Below are 24,163 nucleotides of genomic sequence, written 5' to 3'. Positions count from 1 at the left end.
TCGCAAATTCGTTTTTATTAGTTGTAAAACATAGTTTAACGCCAACATAGTTTGCAAACGTGAAATAAATGAATACGCTCTCAAATGTGCCATCCGAGGCAGAGTGTGTCCTCCACGTTCGGCACACGCGATCGTTCGCTGCTCTCTGATTGGTTGAATCGTTTTTTGGACATAGCTCGGTAAGTAATTGTCCGATTAATATGAAACCTTGAAAAGGCACATCCTCGGGTCCCCAGCAATATACCTGGCAAGTTAAAAGTATATCGGACCCGTGGTTGTCGAGAAACAGCGGTCACAGACAAACAAACGTACAGACGTACAGACGTACAGACAGAGATTACTGGAATTATAGATAGATAATCACTTTGATTGTTTTAACCAGATCATAGCTTGTTGGACAAATATCCAGTGTGGGCTGCAGTTGGGGCCATGCGTGGGGGGTTAGCGTGACAGGCTGGATGTGTGACAACTGATAAGGGTGAATTAATTAGATTTTGGTGAAGATCCATATCTGGTGGAATTTTTTTTTTTTAAGTGATTCTTTACCATTAAGAGATGGGGTCACAAACGATATACTGTATAGTTAAAAAAAAAAAAAGTAAAAAAGAGTACATATATATATATATATATATATATATACCTCAGTGGGCTTTCACCACGTAAGTGATGAGGTTTGTGGGTTCGAGTCCCGGGTTGAGTGAGAATTTTTTCACACTAGCCCCACGCAGGAATTTACTTTCTGTTTATTTAATTGTTCGATGAGTTCATCTTCTATGCACTTTCACACACTTACATACACATATACACGCTCACATCCGGGGTCTGCCTAGCAGGCACGTAAGACATCGGCCATTATAAAGCTCGCAGTGTTAGTGTGAGAAATCTCTGAGGATATCCTGGAGACTCAATAGCTCAGTGGGCTGTCACCGCATAAGTGATGAGGTTCGTGGGTTCGAGTCCTGGGTTGTCAGAATTTTTTCACACTAGCCCCACGCAGGAATTTACTTCCTGTTTATTAAAATATATATATATATGTATATATATATATATATATATATATATATATATATATATATATATATATATATATATATATATATATATATACAGTGGTACCTCGGCTTACGAGTTTAATCCGTTCCGTGACGGAGCTCGTAAGCCAAATCGCTCGTAAGTCAAAGCAAATTTTCCCATTCAAATGCATTGAAATGCTATTAATCCGTTCCAGCCTCAAAAAAAAAACACCAATTTTTTTTGTTAGGTGCTTTTAAATAACAAAAATGTACTTTATAAATAACAAATAATGTATAAACAAGCACGACCTCGTATATACTGTACATAATACAAGAGAATGTAAAGAAATAAACTGGTTTTATTAAGCAGAGGAGAAGAGCATGCCAGGTGAGGTGTGCGTGTTGTCGACTTGGCGAGGCAGTACGATCGTACTCCTTCTACGATATGTACGATTTTGAAGCAGAAGGAGTCCATAAAGGCTATAACGCCAGCCAAGGGCGTTACGATTATTTCAAAGCTCCGGACCTCTATCCATGAAGATATGGAGAAGTTGTTGTTTGTGTGGTTGAAGGAGAAGCAGCTCGCAGGAGATACCGTGACCGAGAGCATCATGTGTTTGAAAAGATTGAAACTCGGATATCGAGCACGGACCACGAGGTGTTTTTTCTTTTTTCTTAATCTCGGTTTCAGTGAACTTTTGCTCTGTGCTCACGTGTACTGTACCTGTACCTGTAATGGTACGTCAGAGGATGGCACCTGTTGTCATCATATTAAGTGCAAGATGTTCTGCATCGTAAGTTGGTACACCGTGGTCTTTCGGCGGTGTTTAAGCCGGCCGTCTTGGCTTCTGTCACCATTGGCATTGAGTCTTTCGATGTAGGTAGGTCGTTGTGTGCCGGTGCCTTGGCCGAATTCCTTCATTGCTGCATTGTTAGCTCACCTGGTTTTTTATACCACATCTTTGGTTATCGGACCAGCGAATGACGTCATCTCCAAAGTATGGCTTATTCTCACTTGTCTTGGACGATCTTCTACTTCTAGCCTTCCACCGTGCATTTGGTGTCCACTGTACTTACTGTACAGTGCCTGGTAAAATTGATGTAATGGGTTTTTGACCGTCAACGCCATGAACCGTCATGAACCGTCATGAACCGTCAACGCCATGAACCGCTAACACTCAAAAGCCCATTTATCGCGCCTTATAAAGCAAAACGCAAACCGAAAGCCATGCCTCTCAAGCGAGGCGTGCTTCCGTGGTCACGTGATCCACAGGTGTAGCTCATTATACCCGCACGCGCGACACGCTTTGGCGGTCACGTGACCAGCCACTCTGGAGGCGGGGATCCCCGCCGATGACGTCACCGGCTGGAGCAAGGAGATTCCTCGCTCATGTATTTCGACGATTGCGTGTTTTATATCCAAGCAGAGATGCTTTCACGGCAAGATAACCACGTGACCGGAACCGGAAGCCACAACCGGAAAATTCAAAAAAATAAATTTTTTGAGCTCGTACATCGGATCTCGGCTCGTATCCCAAAGCAACAAACCGCCCGAGCGACGGCTCGTATCCCGAAAAACTCGTACGTTGGGGCACTCGTAAGCCGAGGTACCACTGTATATATCTATCTCTGCGCATGTGTGATCAAGACGAATCTAGAGCCAATGTACAGTACTGCTAATCTACAGGTTAGTTTTTTCGATTCATGGTCCAATTAGTATTAGAAATGCAACATTAAATTGAGATTAAGTTGTTCCTCGATCATAAACTGCTGTTTGTAGACACATGGACAAACAGACGGACAGACAGACAGAAGTGAACCAATTGTTTAACCCATGCTTACTGCTTCACGTGCGCGGGGTAAAAAAATAAATAGTGAGCACACACCCTTCTCAGTTTATCTGAGCCTGGGCTGGAGTACTTGCATCAGAGTTAGGCTAAGTACGTGCTCGTCTGCTGGCCTTGGGTGGCCACTTTTAGCCAGTATTGGGGTTTGAACCAGAGTCAGAACAGGGTTTGGAACCTCTACACAGGGCCAATAACTTTTTAAAAGGTCAATCTTGGAGTTTCGGTTATGTCCACATTTGCTTTATTACAGTAAGAGTGAATAGAATGTTAAAAAGATAATTTTGGATATTTTTTTGTTTCTTTTGTATATTTTCATTAAATCTCTCCAAAATCGTTTGTATTATACTTAGATACTTTAAGGAATTCTGAGTTTAGCCAAAAAATTGTTACCATTTGAGTACTAGCCTGATCTGGATTTGTGCACTGTTTCAATGGGATTTAAAAAAATTTTCATTCACTTAAAACTAGACCGACGTCTCCTCGTAATATAATGATAGATTTCCCCCTAACATGTGACCTTGCTGTAATTACTATAAATCTGTGTGGTTGGCATGCTAACAGCCTACCTCCCTATTAATGTCTCTAAAAGACAAATGTATAACAGGAATACCAAGAGGTGTCTGAGTGCTTGATGAGAAGGTGCCAAAGTGGCAAAGAAATGTATGTTGGATGGGGATCGGTCAGACATTCCTTTGTGATTGATGTTACACTGGCGCTTGAATGCATTTAGTTTATCATCTTTTTGGTAGCAGTTGCCCCGCTCACACACCCTCCGCCCTCCAAATTAAATTCAAATAAATATAATCGCACTTACCTATTCATGACATCTCATGATTGCCATTGGTGTCAACAAGGACAGAAACGGAAGTACTGTACCTCTATTCTTTTCTTTTTTTTGTCTTTTTATCTGTCTTTTAAACAGTTATTCTTTTCTCCTTTTTTTTTTTCCATGCAAGCTCGATCGAGGCTCATGGAAAAGCGGGGGGATAGAAGGCAAAAAGGCAATGAACTGGCAGTGGTGCCACAGTTGAACGTGAGGGAGTGAACGGACGAGAGAAGAATACAGGTAGGAGGGGGCGAAAACACAGGAACCTGCAAGTAAGGGTTAGGTGGGGTTAATGAGGGAAGAAAAGATTGAGGCTAGGAATGGGTGAGGATGTGAGATGGTGTTGTGTCGCATCCTTGAAGCCCTGAAAGGAACAGTACAATGGAACCATCGCCAGAATATGGTAGGAGGAAAGAGGATTTTGGGAGTTTAACCAGGAGATGGTTACTGGAGAGAGAGAGAGAGAGAGAGAGAGAGAGAGAGAGAGAGAGAGAGAGAGAGAGAGACAGACAGACAGACAGACAGAGACAGACACACAGACAGAGACAGACACACAGACAGAGACACACACAGACAGAGACACACACAGACAGAGACACACACAGACAGAGACAGACAGAGACACACACAGACACAGACAGAGACACACACAGACAGAGACACACACAGACAGAGACACACACAGACAGAGACACACACAGACAGAGACACACACAGACAGAGACACACACAGACAGAGACACACACAGACAGAGACACACACAGACAGAGACACACACAGACAGAGACACACACAGACACAGACACAGACACACACAGACACTTTTATTATAAACAATGTAAAGCCATTTCACAAGCAGTTGTAAAAAAAACCACAGCAACTAGTTTAAAGAAATTGCATAAGGATCATGAAGACACCACAAAAAGAGCAAAGGGTATTTAAAAGAAACCAGCAAATATACAAAAAATATATATTTTACAAACCAAAGGGGAAGACACAAACAAAACCACAACCAATTTTAAAGGAAATGCTCATGCAAGAGCTATAAATACATCAAGAGCAAATTAAGCGAAAAACTAAGAGAGAGAGAGAGAAATGTATTCAAGGACACAGGAAGAAACATATATGCAAGCAATCAGTTCCAAAGAAAAAAGTCAAATCAATCAGGAATTATAAAGTAATTACCACTTTTGAATCATCGACTGAGCACAGAACATTGCCAATACACCACTTTCTCTCAAAAAGTTGGACGTTTCCATTACTGACAAAGAAATCAAATTCTAGCTTGAGTCGTGTTGAGACAAACCCTTTAAAAATAGAAATAGCATCAGAGCCATAGCCGTTATCTATTTTAATTTTCCGAGATTTATATATCGCATATTTTGCAACAGCAACCAAAAAATTGAGAAGAACACCCACATCTCTACATGTGGGCCTGAAAGACACACCAAATATAAACATATGCATATTGAAAGGGAAGGACAATTGGTGAAAAAGATATTCAAGGAACAAGAAAAGCGATGTCAGTCTACGACACTGTACATAAGCATGAAACAAATCCTCCTTCTGGTCACAGAAAGGACAAGTTTCCGGCAGTGAGCTGTTAATACGGTGGACAAAAATATTGGAGGGAAGCGCCCAGTGTGCTAACCTCCATTGTATGTCCGCTAACACACCATGTATTGGTAAGGTGTACATGTGAGGCCAAAGGGGGGTAGAGGGAGACCCCAACCCTAACCGCTCTGACCACAAAGCTACTCGTGTTCTCCCAGAGAGGGGTACATTCTTATTTTGTCGAGAGAGATCACGGATTCCAATCTTAGTTACAAGATGAAAAGGGGGGGTATGTTCAATCTCCGGCTGAAGAGAAGACGAAAGGAGCACTTTGATTTCAGGGAAACCTAACCGAAAGTCCTCAATGTTACCAACACCTTCCCAGCCGATGTTTAGCTGTCTAAATTTTCTAATGACTATACGTACAACTTGGTCTACAAGTCGGACAGACCGAGATCCAACTGAGGTTGCCACCAAACCAGCAGGTTTCCACTTAACTCCAGATGAATCTCTCAGATCACATACTTTGTTAATCCCTCCTTGGATAAATTTTTTAATCAGGGCATGGCTATGAGGGATACCAGGAAAAAAATTATTGAAGAAAAGGGGTTCTTGAAGGAACATTCGACAATTATAGCCCTCAAGGAAGCGGTGGACGTCAAACCTTTTCCAAGTGTCCAATAAACTCTGATAGAATCTCGGAAGAGAGGCAAAATTTATATGCTCGAGGTCTATCAAAAGAAGCTGCCGATCATATCTCAGTCTACCAGCCTGTTGTAACAGAAAAAATGCAAAGGGCCGCCAGGGCAGCTGTTCAGCGAACAGTAGTCTCTGCAGAGACTGCAGCCGAAAGGCCACAACCCGACCAGAGATATCAACAATGCCCTGGCCACCTTCCTTCCGGGGGTAGTACAATATCTCAGGCCTCAGCCAATGGTAGCCACTCCAAAAGAAGTTTACTAGCATTCGCTGAGTAGCCATAATTAGTTGGTTTGATGGCTGTATAGCAATAATTCTGTACCATAATTTTGTTGCAACCAGATTGTTTATGACAAGGGTACGGCCTCGATAGGAGATGGACCTCAGCAGTCCTTCCCATGCTTTCAATCTGTGCATAATTTGCTCCAACACTCCTTCCCAATTTTTCATTTCTGTTTCACGATTACCGATATGCACTCCAAGATATTTAACCCCGTCCGTTCTCCAGACCAGGTTGTGTGGGAGTGAGGGTGGTGATACACAAGAGAGATTGCCTTTGCCACACCATAATGCTGTACTTTTATTCCAATTGATCCCACCGGAAGAGGCTGCAGAGAAATCTCGCATACAACGTTGTAAAGCAGAGACATCATTGGAGCTTCTAATCAAAACACAGACATCATCAGCATAAGCCGTCTGCACAAATTCTGCTCCTTCTATACTTCTCATTCCCTGAGGTATTTGCTGTCTAATAGACCGAAGGAGTGGTTCAAGGGCGACTATATATAAAAGCCCAGAGAGGGGGCAACCTTGGCGAATACCCCGTTGGAAAGGAAAGGGAGAGCATAACCTATTGTTGATCTTCATCATACATTGAGTATTAGTATACAGGAGTTTCACATAAGAGGTGAAAGTTTCACCAAACCCCATTCCTTTCAGGACAGAAAAAAGGTACTTGTGGTCAACACGATCGAAGGCCTTAGTTTGATCAAGAAACAGCAACCCAAAATCGTCACGCAGGAACTTATTGCATGAAATAATATCTCTTACCAAAAAAATATTATCATAAATAGATTTTCCAGGCACACAGTAGGTCTGGTCCGGGTGTATAACTGAACTGATCACAGTCTTCATACGATTAGCAAGTACTTTAGAGAAAATCTTTTAATCAACACACAATAAGGAGACAGGTCGCCAGTTATCAACCAATTGAAGATTCCCAGCTTTTGGTAGCAAACAAACGACTGCTCGTCTACAAGACATTGGAAGTTCTCCGACACGTATGCTTTCATCGAGTACATCGAGTAGGTCAGGTCCCACAAGGGCCCAGAAGGTCTTGTAGAATTCTGTGGGCAGGCCATCTATTCCAGAAGCTTTCCCATCTTTCAGGCTCCGCACAGCTGCTTCAAGTTCATCAGCCGAAATTGGGGAATCGAGCATGCATCGCTCATCCTCCTCGACACTCGGAAGCCCAGCAGTTAACTCTCGTATCACCTCATTGTCCACGTTCTGAGGAGAATACAAGTTAGAATAGAACCCTTTCAGAGTACACCTGATCGCCTGCTGAGAGGTCACCAGTGACCCATTGGGAGTGAGTAAAGTATGAATTTGTTGTGACCTTTTGAGGGAAGACTCTAACTTAAAGAACTCTTTGTTTAGCATGTCCAGAGTTAAATAGCTCATTCGCATTCGGACCAAGGCACCCATCGCCCGTTGCCGTACCGCTTCCTCCAGCACTGCTTTCTTTGCCCATATTAGTTGGTCACGTGCACCTCTCCCAACCTCGTCAACATTCTGTTCTAACGATATAATTTCAGATTTTAACTGATCGATTGATATTGATTGGATTTTGGTGGTGTATGCACTATATTGTTGACAGAAATTCTTAATTTGGGATTTTGCAATGTCCCACCACAGCCGGAGACTATCATACTCAGGTCTGGAGGAGCGAATTTTCTCCCACACGACGTGAAAGGCCTCATTAAATTCCTTGTCATGTAAGAGACGAGTATTCAAAGACCAGTAAGCACTACCACCGGGTGGAAAGGGTAACTTAAAGGACATTGAGATTAAACTGTGGTCTGTGAATCCAGTTGGTAAAATTTTGGAGACAGACACCACATTCAACATTGGCTTGTTCACATAGAATCTGTCCAGCCTTGCCATTGACATAATACCATCATTGCATCTACACCATGTATAACAGCGTGAGAGTGGGTGTTGTGATCTCCACACATCCTTAAACCGAAAGATGTTGATGGTGTCCTCTAGAGCTTTCGTAGAGGCAACATGAGGCTCATGACCATTCCTATCAATTGACGGACAAATTGTGCAATTAAAATCTCCCGCGATACAGATAAAGGCTGTTGGGTCCAGAGTTTTTACAAAATCCCGCAGAGTGGAAAAGAAAATTTTCCTCTCCATTGGGTCACACGGTGCATAAACATTCACTACGATAATCTTTTGGGTATTATAAAGAAAATCTATGGAGATCAAATGCCCTTTATAGATTTCTTTAAATGAAACCTGTTGAGCACAAATCTTGTGACTTAGGCAAATGGCAACACCGGCCCGAGGTGTAGGGAACCCACTTAGCCACCATTGCCCTTTAAAAAGTTTCCCCCAATCGGCTACTTGAGCACTAGTAGCGTGGGTCTCTTGTAAGAGAATAATGTCAGCCTTTTCTTTTCCAACCGCTTGAATGGTTTGCACCCTCCGTAAGGGGGCACGACCCCTATTTATATTTAAGGATACAACATTTAGTTCCATGGTTGATTCTTCTAGGGGGTGAAGTCCTCTTCCTCAATTAATTCCTTGTTTGCCTTCGTGATGGATTTCCTCAGCCGCTGAAATTCAGGTTCGGAGATTTCCACATGCTCACTCCTTTGCAGCAAAGGTTTTGCGGCTGCAAGGAAAGCCTGGATATTAGGAAAATGATCCTTAATTCGTACATGCCTTTGTCTGAAAGTTTCCTTCAAAAATCTGACAATATTTTCTTTTGAGATCTCCAAAGGCTGCTCTTCCTCCTGAGGGGGGGGGGGGGGAGCCCTGTCAACCATTGCCACTGGTTCCTCATGGCCGATCAGTGTCTCTGTAGTTGGAATTCCCTCCGTGACGCTAGTAACGAGTTCCTCCTGAACCTGTACAGAAACACCTGTTCCATCCCCATCTACCTTAGGTTCTTCATCCTCTTCATCCTCATGCATCATTGCAATGGGGGGGGAGGAGTCGTTATTAGTAGTAATGGGTATTTTGCATTCCCCATTAGAATTGATATGGTCATCAGTAGGCTGTTCGGTTTCGCAGGTTGATTTACAACCTTCAGGAAAAAGTTCCCCTTCATCCTGAGCAGGTGGTATCATGTCAGCCATAGTTTCACCACCTTGCTGATCTTCATGTGAAGGACTGTCTGAATCGTTTAAACTGCTTCCTGTCTGCACCACCAACACTTTAACACCTTTGTCCTCATTCCTCGCACTTACAAGTGACCGTTTCAAATTTTTCCGAGACGCCGCATCTACAATCTGCTGCTCCTCACAAAACATTCCCTCTACAGGTAGAGGCTTCTCCCCTACATTTGCTGACTCATCGGTTGCACGATGGCCAGCTGTACTGGATGACTCATCGCTTACACGAAGCACATCCGTATGGGTCTCATCAGCACCACTCTTAGCCGTACCTTGATGGTCCGACGTAGATTCCCGCACTGAAGGCGAAACATCTATAGAATCCTCCGTAATGGTCACGGGTGGGGCTGGTCCGGCTGCTGAGGCATACGTTTTCTCCCCATCAGGACAATACTGCCGAGTGTGTCCATGTACACCACACCCGTAACAAATCAACCTCTCCGTTGCCGCAAAAATCCTGTGCTCACGTTTTGACGACTTAAAAACGAGAGAGACATTCAATTGCGTCAAACCATCCTTCAAAACAACATAACAAAACCGTCTAAACGTTTCAATATGCTTAAGCTTCCCGTCTGTGGTGCGAATGGAGGCTTGGATAATTCTCGACACCACAGTACCGTACTGACCGAGCTTCTGAAGAATTTCCTCATTAGACAGCGTCGGTAGAACGTTTGATAGTATTACCTTCGAGGCCGGAGTGTTCCATGGCGAAACCGGAACAAACTGGTCATTGCCCAAGGTGAGGCCGTTCTGCACGACGATGCGCGCGAAACGGACACGTGAAACGAAAACAACCACCTTGTGGTGCATTCGGGACGCTGCCCGTATGTTCTCACAACCGATCAATTCTCCGATTGCGAGGAGCGTCTCCTCCAGTGAGACATCTTCCGGTGGGACAAAACACATGCCGTGTTCATCTGTTAACCCCTCATCGGCGTCACGACCGGCATTACTTCGACTATTCTTGCTAGCCATTGAAGTAACTAAACGAAAAAAATAACCAATAAATGGTACAAAGGTTTATAAAGCCGAAATAAATGAAAAAAAACAACAACAACAATAACTGGGAAATAAATAAATAAATCCCGTTAACCACCTAAAGCGGATAACTTTAACCGCGCTGTCTCTCCCTCTCTCGCTCAGTAGACAAGACGATAGAAAGGGACACTGACACTCGGACAGCAGAAAGGACCAAAAGGTAGGAAGAAAGGAAAAAGCAACACGAGACACAGCACGTACCGCCAGTGACTGAGCAACAGACCTGGCAATCGCACGTGCGTGCTAAGCGAGCGGCAGCTGTGCAAAGTGGGAGGAGAGAGAGAGAGAGTGAGAGTGAGAGACAGAGTGAGACAGAGTTTTGACTTTTTGTGTCCTTTTATTATAAAAGTATTTTTTTTAAACCTTTCACAAAGCAGTTGTAAACAAAGCAACCAGTTTAAAGAAACATTTGCATAAGGATCATAAATACACCAAAAAGGAGCAAAGGATATTTAAAAGAAACCAGCAAGTACAAAAATATTTTACAAACCAAATGTGAAAAAACACAAACAATTTTAAAGGAAATGCTCATGCGAGAGCTATGAATACATCAAAAAGCAAAATTAAGCGTTTCGTTCCTCACAGAACAAATAACATTTTTAACACACCATCTATCATAAAATTCTTGTTCTTTTCCATACTTGCTGCAATACAGGTACTCAAGCTGTATCAGAGAAATAATCAGGACTTTCAAGGTCAACAAAATATTACAAAAAGAAAATTCACCACCTTCCATCTTCTTTTTCCTTGTTTTGTAAATTGCCATTTTTCCTTCAGCAATCAAAAAGTTCGCTAAAGCAGTTTCAGACTATGTACAGCAGAAATAGGATAACCACAAATAAATTCAACAGAAGAAAAAGAAAGCCCCATTTTCAAAATATTGGCATGCAAAAACTTAAACAAAGGAACAAGTCTTCTGCACCCAACATATGCATGATAAAGCGTTTCACGACTTTCACAAAAGGGGCACACTTCAGAAATGTCATTTGAAAATTTGTGCAATAAAATGTTATGAGGAAGAATCCAATGCGCAAGTCTCCATTGCAGGTCGCCCGTACGCTTGGAGATTGGGGGTGCATATAGACTGCGCCACACAGGAGTAATAGGTAAAGGAGTTGACAGGAGCTCTTTCCACTGAACTCCAAAAGGGCCTTTTACAAAATCGGCAAAAATAAAACGCACACAACATTCATGTAACGCCTCTTTCCCAATGGAGTTGAGGGGTACAAATTTGCCATTAAAATTCAAAAGCAAAACAGGGAAAGCATATTGGTTAAGCAAACCCACAGACTCAAACAGGCTCCTGAACTCTACTCCAAGATTATTTGCTGCTCTTGAGATAGCAAACAAAATCTGGCCAATAATCCTAATGGACCTGAAACCAGAGCTAGCAGAAATTTCGTGAGCAGACTTCCATCTTTCTCTTTGAAAGTCCAACAAATTATGGACAGAGAGAAGATCTGACCCCACAAAGTACTGGACAAAAGTCTTGGAAGAAGGAATGGCTGAAAAAAGGTGGTTGTAGAAGATTGGTTTGTTGAGGAACGTCGAGGTGGTAATGGAACCGGTCTCACGACGCAACGACAAGGCTTGCCAGGCGTTGATGACACTCTGCATGTACAGCGGAAGTGATGAGACATCGATCTTCGGGAGATCAAGCAAAAACAGTTCGCGACCATATCCCAGCCGACCTGCTTGCTTTAGCAAACAAGGTTAAACTCTCCCAATGCATGGGGCTGTAAAGAAACTTCTTCACCAAAAGAAGGCGGAAAGTCATGAGCCTGCTGTTGACATCAACGAGGCCTTGACCCCCCTCATTACGTGGAAGGCTGAGCACGCCTGGTCGGAGCTAGTGTTTACCACCCCAGAAAAAATCAATTAAATGTCTCTGGATGGTTTTGATGAGCCATTTTGGTGGATGTAAGACCATAAACCTGTGCCACAGGGTAGAAGTGTTGGGCCACAAGGTTGGGCCACAGTGTGCCACAGGCCCCCAAGCCCTCTCCCTCCCACACTTCTCCCTGCTCTCAAATGTTGTGGTTGTGTGCTTCCCCTTCTCTCCCCATCTTGTCTTCCGCTCCCTCTTTTTGTATATTTTGTTTGTCTGGTTGATTTGTTTGTGAAATAAATGTTAGCTCTTTCACGAGCCTCGATTCAGTATACAAAAAAAAGTGACCAAGTTATTGATCACCAATGCTCTTCCATGATAGGATAGGTTGCAAAGAAGCCCTTTCCATTTTTGTAGCTTGGAATGCACTTTCTCAATTAATCCATCCCAGTTTTTTTGAATGCATCGGGAATCACCGAGGTGCACGCCCAAATGGTAAACACCATCATTCTTCCAGGACAAATTTCCTGGCAGTGGCGGGAAAGAAAAACCTGAAGGTAGTCCAAAGAAGGTGGCACAACTCTTTGACCAGTTCACCTCAGCCGAACAACAACAACACAAACAACAGGCATTTTAAGGCCATTTTCCCTGCAAGAGCGGGGGTTAGCCTTGCGGTCCCCATGACAATGTTCTCCATTTTGCCCTATTTTCTGCATCTCCCCTTGTTAACCCCCTTGCCCGCATTTCTTCTTCGACCATCTTTAGCCAAGTCTTTCTTGGTCTTATCCGTCCTCTACTTCCTTCTACATTCATTCCCATCACTCTTTTCAACCAGTCACTTTCATCCTTCCTCAACACATGACCAAACCATCTCAACCTGTTTCTCTTCACAGCATCCATCACAGGCTCTATTCCCATCATCTTTCGCAATTCATCATTTGTCTTCCTCTCTCTCAATGATACTCCACACATCCACCGAACCATTCGCATTTCCACTCTTTCCAGCCTTCGTTGCTGCTCTACGTTCATTACCCATGTCTCACTCCCATAAATCATAACACTTCTCACACATGCAGCATACACCTTTCCCTTCAGCTTCAATGACACTCCCCTCCGCGTCAGCACGCCACTCAGTTCCCGAAACTTCTTCCATGCACACCTCACTCGAGCAACCGTTGCCGAGTCTGATCCACCTTCTCCATTCAGCATGTCTCCAAGGTAACAAAATGTTTTCACACCTTCCAGCTTCACGCCATCTCCAAGATCCAACTCAACATTTCCTCCATCTGCAGATCCCTCTTTGCACACCTTACACTTGAATGTAGCTGCCACACTGGTTAATGACCCTCTCAAACCACTACATTTTTGATGAACCCTCTCAGCGCACATTGTACATTGAATGGAATTCACTCCTACACCCTTCCTGCACACAGCACACGGCCACTTCCCAGTTCTTTCCACCTCACCACATGCTTTACCACTTGCCATCACCTTCGTTTTTCTGATATTCACCTTCAGACCTTTTGTCTCCATACATTCTTTCCACTTGTTCATCTTCTCCTTCAGTCCATCCATACTTTCTGCAATCAACACCAGATCATCTGCATACAACAACTCCCACGGTAGACCCTCCTTTACGTTCTGAGCCAGCACCTCCATCACAGCTACAACTAGTAGCGGACTTAGTACCGACCCTTGATGCACTCCCACCTTCACCTCAAACTCACCACTGTTCCCGTCCTTCGTCCTTACAGCTGTGCGCGCTCTTTTGTACATTGCCATCACGACTCTGATCAACCATTCCTCCACTCCTAACTTCCTCAATGCCCATGTCACTACTTCACGTGGAACCCTATCGAATGCTTTCTCCAGATCTACAAACCCAAGAAACAACTTCTTCCTCTTCTCCATATACTTCTCCTGCAACTGCCTCACAATAAAAAGCGCATCTGTCGTTCCTCTTCCTGGCATAAATCCAAACTGCATTTCGTCAATCTTCACTTTCTTCCTTATCCTCCTCTCCAACACCCTTTCCAATACCTTCATTCCATGCTCCAATAACTTTATCGCTCGATACGAGCCACAGTCGAGAGGGTCACCTTTCCCCTTGTATAGAGGGACGAGGGTACTCAGTTCCCAATCCATTGGAATGCGGCCTTCTTTCACCACCAGATTGCAGATCTCTGTCATTCTCTTCACACCCCAATTTCCCGCTGCCTTCAACATATCTCCCACAACTCCCGTCGGCCCTCCCGCTTTTCTACTCTTCATTGCTTTTATCGCTTCCTCAACTTCCTTCTCGGTTATCTTCTCTGCCGGTCCAAAAACTGGGTTACTCTCTATGTTGCCATCCCATTCATTCTCTGCATTCAACAGTATTTCCATATATCTCTTCCATCTTCCTTTAATTCCATCTGGGTCCACAACGATTTGTCCCACTTCATCCTTCAAGCAACTCACCCCCATCACATCACACCTCTCTTTCGCTATCTGCTTTGCAACCCTGAATACTGCTTTCTGACCCTCTTCCGAATCCAAGCGCTCTCAGAACATTTTCCTACATGCCTCCTGTGCCTTTGCTACTTCTTTCTTTGCAGCCTTCTTGGCTGCCTTATAACTTTCATGCTCTGCCTTTTCTGCCCCCATACCCTTCGCCTTCTGCCACTCCTTGAACTTCTTCCTCTTCTCGTCAATCTTCTTTCCAACTTTATCATCCCACCACCATGTTTCCGAGTGCCTCGGTGGTCCTTTTGTCCATCCACATACCTCACCAACGGCTCCCAACAGACTATCCTTCATTGACATCCAACCACTTTCAAGCTCAACCACATCATCCTCCACCATACTCAGCCTCTCTTTTAATGCCTCCCTCACTGTCACCTCTTTCAACCTCCACACCTTCATTCTCAGTTGGTACTTCACCCGCCGAGCTCTCCTCGCACCTTTCACCCTTATGTCGCAGACAACCAAGTGGTGGTGTGAAACAGCCTCCTCCCCCGGGATCACCTTTGTGTCCCGGAGGTGCCCCCTATCTCGCCTACGCACCAGCAGGTAGTCAACGGTTGTCGTCGACCCACCTGACGTGTATGTAACAAGCTTATTATCTTCTTTCTGGAACTGAGTATTACAAATCAACAAATCAGCTCCATCAGCAAACTCCAAAATCCTTTCACCTTCTTCATTTCTCACACCATATCCGTAACCCCCATGAACTCCCTCAAAACCGTCCATACTCCTTCCCACATGTCCATTTAGGTCTCCTACCACAACAACTTCCTCATCTTTCACGTTTTCCATCAGCTTCTCTATTGCACACCAGAACTTGTCCTTCTCTTCATCGCTCCGACCAACCTGCGGAGCATATCCCGAGATGATGTTCACCAAGAGCTTTCCAATCATCATTTTCACCATCATCAACCTTTCACTCACTCTCGTCACACTCACCACAATGTCTACAAACTCCTCAGAAAACAGGACACCAACACCATTCACGCCCTCCGGGCACCCTTGCCACACAAACTTGTATTTCTGTCCCTGCCTACCCTTCACCATTCTCACACCACTTCCCTTCCATCTCGTCTCATGCACACAACATATGTCCACTCTTCTTCTGACTAATACTTCCACCACTTCTCCTGATCTCCCTGTCATTGTCCCTACATTCCATGTCCCAAATCTCAGAAATCGATCTCCACGTCGGGCATCAGACGTTTCGTCGTCATAAATGGAATGATTTCCACCCTTGCTTCGATCGGGTTCCCCACCTTGAGTTTTGACGAGAGGGAGTGGGGTCCCCCACGGGGTACTTCGGGCTGTACCCTGCCCATATGTAGTCGTAATTGTCATGGTTCTCTTTTTGAGGCAATGTTTTTATGGCCGGATGCCCTTCCTGATGCCAACCCTTTTAGTCGCCTCTTACGACACGCAGGGATACGGTGTACCTATTCTAAACCGGGGTACACACCGGGGACCTTAGCCGAACAAGCAAGACTAAAATTATTGAGAGCTCTGATTAACTCGGATACATCGTCTTGAGACTGTATTGCAGTGCAGATTTCGTCTGCATATGCTACAACTTATATAGGGGGAGCATTCGGGGAAACGGAGAAACCCAAAAATTTATCGCAAAAGCGAACTAAAAGAGGCTCAATGGCAAGATTATAAAGGAGACCAGACAAGGGACATCCCTGCCTTATACCCCTTGAAACAGAAAAAGTAGAAATCAGTTCATAATTAACTTTCACCAAACTATAAATATTATGATATAATAACTGGATGCATGATATAAAGGTGGGACCAAAACCAAAACCCTTCAGAACAGCAAATAAATATTTGTGATCTACACTATCAAAAGTGTGTTCTTGGTCTATAAAGACGAGGCCTGTGCTCTTGCGTAGGCAATCGCACACGTCAGAAATGTCACGAACAGCACCAAGATTGTCATATATCGATCGTCCAGGCACGCAACAAGTTTGATCGGGGTGGACAAGCGAGTGGACGACGGATTTTAAGCGTGAGGCAAGGACTTTGGAGAATAATTTGTAGTCTGTGCACAGTAGGGAGACTGGACGCCAATTCCGAAGTAGCTGAGTGTCCCCTTTCTTTGGTAGCAAGGACACAACTGCTCATCTGAAACTTAGGGGAAGCTCCCCAACTTGTAAACTTTCTTGGAGCACTTCCAAAAGCTCAGTTCCAATAATGTCCCAAAAAGCTTCATAGAATTCACGAGGAATGCCATCCAGTCCAGGAGATTTACCAGTTGGTACACCGAAAAGCGCGCACCTCAATTCCCCCAGGGTAATGGTGCTCTCCAGCGAGACTCGCTGCGATTCACACAACTTGGGCAATGGTTCAACAAAAGTATGTGCAACATCTAAATCGACTTCTTTAGCACACAAAAGAGAGGAAAAATAATCACTAACTAACCTTCTGATAGTTTTAGGTTCACTTACAATCCCACCATCTGGTGATTGCAATGATAGCATTTGTTGTTGTGCTTTGTTCTTATTCTCCAAGGAGAAGAAATACTTAGGAGAGTCAAGAAGTTTTAAGTTTTTCATTCTTAGCCTAACTAAAGCCCCTTGTGCCCGTTCTTTAACAAGGCAATGAAGCAGCTCCTTCTTGCTTACAAAATCTTTGCATTCTTTTGTGTTGCTACTCAACTTGGTAGGATTTGCTTGCAGTTCTAGAATCTCTTTTTCAAGTTTAGAAATCATTAAAAAAATTATCCTTCGAGTGATAGACATTATATTGTTTACAAAAAAATTTGATATGGGTTTTTGCAATATCCCACCATTGCCTTCTGCTCTGGAAAGTGTTTTTCCTAACATGGAGAGACTCCCAAAAATCTCTGAATGCATTATATTACAAAAATGCGGTTCTTCTAGCAGTTCCACATTGAGGGCCCAATAGGCACTCGTACGAGGGGCGGAGGGAAAAATCAATTTTAGAGATACGAAATGATGATCCGAAAAACCAGAGGGAAAAATCGCCGTTGACCAAATCAAATTCCGAAACCCATTATTGATATAAAATTTATCTAACCGAGCAAAGGACACTCTGTTATTTGAGGCTTGGCACCATGAAAATTGCTTAACCCCAGGGTGCTGCAATCTCCACCCATCAACCAGGTGATATTTTACTAGTAGAGCCGCCAAATGTTTTGCACTCTCAGGGTGAGGTTCTATACCATTACAGTCCAAAGATGGCTCTAAGGTACAATTGAAATCACCAGCTAGGCAGACAAGACCACCAAAATCAATTTGGGCTAAACAATTATCAAGAAGGGAAAAATCTTCTTTTCTTTGAGAAGGATCACTTGGGACATAGGCATTCAACAATGTGATCTTATGGCCTCCATAAGAAAAAACAACAAAGGCCAAATGACCTCGCCTGACTTCATGAAATGCTATTTGGCCGGATGAGATTCCTGATATAAACCAGAAAGCGACTCCAGCTCTAGGACAATCAAATGAACTGAAAAACCAAGAACCTCTTATTGTATTCTGCCATTCGGCTGAACAGGTATCCCCACAACGTACATCTTGCAGAAAGGCGATGTCTACATGCCTTTGCTCCAATAATACCCGTAAATGTGTTCCGTATAGGGGCACGGCCCCCATTTATGTTTATACTCGCAATAGATAAAACCATAACGAGTTTTAAGACTTTATCAAGTGGCAGATCGTCGAAGTTCTTTCCTTGCTACGGAAACAAATTTTTTCAGTCTGTACACCTGAGACTCATTAGCACCATAGGCTGTCGGATCGCTTATGATGCGAGATGCAGTGACTTGGAACTTGTCCAATTGTGGGAAAAATTCAACAAGTTTTATCTTTTTCCAAAAAGTATTATGAAGAAATTTAATTACTTCGGTAGGAGAGGGGGCATCTCAGTCCTCGCAGTTCTGCGAATTCCCACCTGCACCCCCTATCTCATTAGGATCCAAACTCGAACACGTGTTGTCCGAATCGCACGACTCCTGCTCAATAACGCGGTCTTTTACCTGTACTGATGCAGCGGACACTGGCATTGGCTTAACGAAAATCAATTCATCAGGTAACGGATCATTCTCCGCAACCTTGGTTACCTCTTCAGAGGTTTCTGGAGTACCAGGTACACCTATTGTTTGACTGTCATGCCTAAGCTCATCATTTACTGATGTACAGTCTGCAGAAGGTTTACCTCCACTTGGAGCATCACCTGACAAGACGTGTTGCTGCTCCATAGCCTCCTCCTCACCAGGAGGAGGAGGACAGGACTCAGCACCGAGGAGCTTCGGACTACCCTCATTCCTGTTGAGTGAGACCCTTTTCACAGCGACTGCTTCAGCATATGAAACAGGCTCGACTGTACTTGAACCTTGGTGCCTTCGTTTTCCTCGTGTAACAACACAAAAGCCGCTCGTATCCTCGGTTTGATTTTCAGCAGTTTCACCTGGCTCTGCAGGAGCCTCGTTACCTGGCACAGGTTCGCTTTCCTTTTCAGTCTCCCCCCCTTAGTTGTTCGGACACGCTACTGGGACATTCGTTTTTAACATGTCCGTGCTGACCACATTTAAAACATACCAAGGTCTGTGACGTAGCAAACACCCGGTATGTATAGTCATCGTGTTAAATTTTCAACATCACTTCCAAATTGCGAATTCCCGGCTTTAAAATAATAAATAATTGACGCCGGAAGGACAGGACGTGTTTTACCTGCTGATCCTTAAATCGAACAGGAATGAAAGTTATTTTCGACACAACGTTACCATACTGTTCCAAAGCAGTCTTAATCTGCTCGTGTCGGATGAAAGGCGGAATATTGGACACGATTACTTTCACCGAAAGTGCATCCAACGGTGAAACAAACACAAAGATATCCGGCTCGACAGTCAAACCGGTTTCGACGAGCTGCGTCACCATTTCCTCTTTCGAGACGAAGATGACGACGCGCTGATTCATCCTCGATGCGGCAATTACATTGTACATACCGATACATTTACCGACACACAAAACGATCTGCTCCACCGTCACCTCAGAAGGTGGTGTGCACGACGAACCATTTTTCCGACCCAACTTTTCAAACCGGAAAAATCCTCGATGTTCGTCATGGCCACAGGCGTGGGGAAACACTCGATACCTTGAAGCAAACAAGCAACGCGGGATCGAGTGCGCTCTCTCACTCTCAAACTCGCAAGAAATGAAACGTGTAGATAATAGAGAGTAAATAACAGAGCGGGAGAGCAGGAGAAAGGGATGAAGGGCAGCACGACCACACGACGTGCACCACGAGAAACGCTGCGCAGCAACGTTCTGTGATGAGAGAGAGAGAGAGAGAGACAGAGAGACAGAGAGAGACAGAGAGACAGAGAGAGACAGAGAGAGACACAGAGAGACACAGAGAGACACAGAGAGACACAGAGAGAGAGACAGACATTAGATTTTTTTTGAGATTTGTAAGTACAGAATAACTCAATGGTGGTTCTAGTTTACTGGAAACTCAGCATTTTTGGCCACTGATGCCAATACCCGCAACCAATATTTAGACTTTAATCAGTAGCAGAAGGACCCGTCACAGGTTGATTTAAAAACTATTTCTCACACAGACGTCGATATACTGTGTTATCACCTGAAGTTCTCCCATCTATCCAAAGAGATCAGACATTGTAAAAGAGACTGTGTACCATGCAATAAGTATACATTTGCACCCTGTTGGTGTTTTTATAGGCCACCATATAACATTCGAAAACAAATGCAGTAGAGAAGAAATATACTCTTTTCCAAAAAGAAGTCAATGATTTCTGGGTACATTGACGGAGATTGATTGGCGTTTCCTGTTAAAGGCGACACTGATTTATTGTGCAATTGATTAGCCTTTTTCACCCACAGCTCTGTCTTGGATCCTTATGCATTTAAAGGTGGAGGGGTTTATATGGCAATTGTTGCACTTATCAATGAATGCAAGTCCACGATGTTTAAAAAGCTTTGGGTTTCCATAAATAATTGTGATCTGGATGCTCAGACTCACCTGTATAATCTGGTATTGCAATAGCAGAAGCTGTCAACCTCCTGGTGGAGCATTGGTATTTAAAGAGTCTGTCTGTCATTTACATCGCTCTCTGCTCTTAAAATTGCTCTGCAACTCGTACAAGATTCGTTTTTTCTTACCGGCAATGTTAAAAGCATTTTTTTTGAGTGTGGGATCAAATCTCACCTTGTGTACGTTTACCGCATGTTTCCAAAGCACTCTCATGGTAAAGGTCACATGCTTGCTCTCACTTGCGTTTGCCAATATTGAACATTTGGTTTCGGGAACTTTATTCAATTTTGTGTCTGCTTATGACATTGTGATGATGTTAAGCTTTTTTATGCCTCTGCAGCCAAAGGCAGGATGCATTAAATGTTTTTGAGTTGTTTGTCCGGCTGTCCATCCGTCTGTGTGTCTTGTCTGTGCATGCATCCTTCTGTCCGTGTGTGCATCCGTCTGTCTGTGCGTGCATCTGTCTGTCCATGCATGCATCCGTCTGTCCATGCATGCATGCATCCGTCTGTCCATGCATGCATGCATCCATCTGTCCGTGTGTGCATCCATCTGTCCGTACATACATACATCTGTCTGTGCATGCATTCACATCCGTTATCGGTTTATTTGTTACCACGATGACTTGACAACTGCTGCAGGGATTTCAACCAAATTTAGCACAAGTATGTACTGTAATACAAAGATAAACTGCTTAGATTTTGGGTTCAAAGGGTCGAAGGTGGTGTGATGTTCAATTGAAAAATCGTTGTTGCTACACTAACTGTGAACCACTGAAGGGAATGGGAATTGCAACCAAACTTGCCACAAGTATAGACTGTAACACAAAGCTGAACTGATTCCGTTTTGAGATTCAACAGGTCAAGGGTCATGTTCCTTTTGAGAACCATTTTGCACACTATAACTCGAGTTATCAACATACTGATGTTATCTCTCTTCTATTTATCTCTCTTTTCTCCCTTGTGCTCTCTCTCATGTGACCTTTAATTTTTCATGTGACCTAAAATTGAGATCAAATGTAATAGTGGGTTGACATCTAATGCAGATGGCGTCAATTGATACATTCTAGTTTAATCCATTGACTGACTATTCGTACAGCCTTGGCTGATTGATGACCAATTTGTACTTGGATCAAGGTTTGTGCAAGAGCTGAAAATAAACTTTTAAATACCTTGCACAGTGTGATGCACATGCACACGATAGTAATCTTACTATAATTCACCAAATGTCCGTCCGTCCGTCTGTTTGTCTGTCTGTCCGTTCGAAGGTACCGTAAAAACTGCTGAACCGATCACAACGATATTTTGGGTGGGTAATCCTGGGATCTCCAGGAGTAAAATAGGCTATTTAGTTTTTCCAATTTCAGCTTTGGTCTCCAGCATTCTCAGGTTTGGACTCCCGCATAACATTCGCATTCGCAAAAACGTTCATTGTGACGATGTTTTCATTGTGACGATGTTTTCATTGTGATGATGTTTTCATTGTGACGATGTTTTCATTGTGACGATGTTTTCATTGTGACGATGTTTTCATTGTGACGATGTTGTTTTCCCGGGTGCTGCAGGAACGGCTGCATCGATCGCTGCATGGCTGCACCGATCGGACTCGGTGACCTCGGACAAAGACCTTTTATAAGGATATGGGTTGAATCCCTGCTTGAGAGAATTCCAACCCCCTCCTCGCCATCACGGCCGTCTCTCCAACTCACAATCCCACGAGATATGCGGAAAGGACGACCCAAAACCAATTATCTTCTTTTCGATTCGTATATAAACATCATTAAAAGTAAATAATGACCTCGGCCAAAGTTCAAATGATGTGAGTTTAATCTCTACATGAGATAATTCCACATAGCTATTTGGGCGGTGAATACGCTAACAGATCGCTGTCTCCATCGATCTGGCCAAGGCCGTAACGGCTATCGGCTCAAAATCCTTTTAACTGTTGATTTGGAAGTTTTTACAATGAAGGAAACACGTATCGGGAGTACATACGACATCGGGAGGACTAACTGCACGCGTCTTCAGTATCAAGCTTAAATCTCTCATGGCGGATCTGAAGAGCGGAATGCTTGGAGAAGTGGTGGGCTACTTCGGCATGAAGGAGGATCAGAAACGTGGACTCTCACACTGCCACATCCTGCTGATACTTGCTCCCGCATGACGTTATTTTCCCGGGTGCCGCACAAACGGCTGCACCGATCGAGATTTAACGGATGTTTATATATATCGTTTAAAAGAAAAAAAAAGCCTTCAATTTCTGATATTTAGCCTTTTCATTTGGTCCTCCCAGCTGAAGCCCTGCCCGTAGGGCGGGTACCGTTGCTAGTTGATTAAATACAGGAAGAAGCCTCATAACAAGCACTTGTAGTGCTTTCCCACCGACCCTCAGATTAAGGTAAGATCAGGTAAATTGAGTTTTTCACAAGATGTTCGAGTCTTTTTATGAACAATGCATTTTCCACATTGAACTCTTTGGAATATATTATGGCTCCTTAGATGAGAATTGCACTCCTGATAAAGAGCCATGAACTTTACCAAGATATTGATTTTGATGCAATGTATGAGGCTTCATCTATCTATAATCTATCTATCTATCTATCTATATATCTATAATCTTCATCTATCTATCTTCATTATTATAATAGCCGGCAGGCCAACCCCAGGAAATATGATTTAAAAAACTTTTGATGGCATTTTTTGTTCAAAGCTGACAACCGGGCTAGAAAGTATCAGTATGGTCCAGGCTTTCAGAAACACCCGGTTGCCAAAATGAGATTTGACCTTGAAGGTCAAATTTGGGGGGTCAAAGGTCAAAAGAGGTCAAATTTTCAAAATATTTTATTTTGTCTTGTCCTTTCATACAACATCGAGTCTGGTATGAACCATTGAATATTTAATGAGTTATAAGGGGTTAAACTTCTGTAACAATAGCTAAATGTGAATAGATTCATGAATGTAAATGCTTTTTACTCTTTGAATACGCATAATAAAATGCATTCAGTTTAAAGGTGAAATTTCAAAGTCGAAAGTCAAATTTTACTTTAAGAATCAATTGTTCCTGTTGGTAATATGTAAATGATGCATTAGGCAACTACATTTGAAGAAACAAGACATCATCTTCCATCGATTTGAGGTGTCGCCAAATCACTTCTCTTAAGTATCAGTTCCTGTCGTGTTCATGCATCCTTCAGCATCACAGCCACATGCAGGCATGCATGGTTGTCCAATCTTGTGGCAACGGCAAGCTTCTTTATCCCAGTGACAAATCTCAGTATGTCATTGCCTGTGCCCTGTCGGATATCTCTGACCGAAAGGATGACTGTGATGAAGATGACGCACCCACGATACAGCTGCCACCAGTCAATGAACTGCAGGAAATTGTTCACTCTGCCCTTCAACTTCGAGCAGACTTGGAACGGATGCCT

General features: G+C 43.5%; 1 protein-coding gene across 1 annotated transcript in view; it reads left to right on the top strand.

Annotated features, from left to right (window-relative positions):
• LNPK (lunapark, ER junction formation factor) overlaps nucleotides 1–24,163 on the top strand; it is a 68,031-nt gene that overhangs the window by 2,320 nt on the left and 41,548 nt on the right.

Source organism: Myxine glutinosa, chromosome 7 (assembly GCF_964187855.1).
Source record: "Myxine glutinosa chromosome 7, kmMyxGlut1.1, whole genome shotgun sequence".
Classification (NCBI taxonomy): Eukaryota; Metazoa; Chordata; class Myxini; order Myxiniformes; family Myxinidae; genus Myxine; species Myxine glutinosa.
Note: the sequence above shows the minus strand (reverse complement) of the source record. Positions and strands in the feature narration are given on the sequence as shown.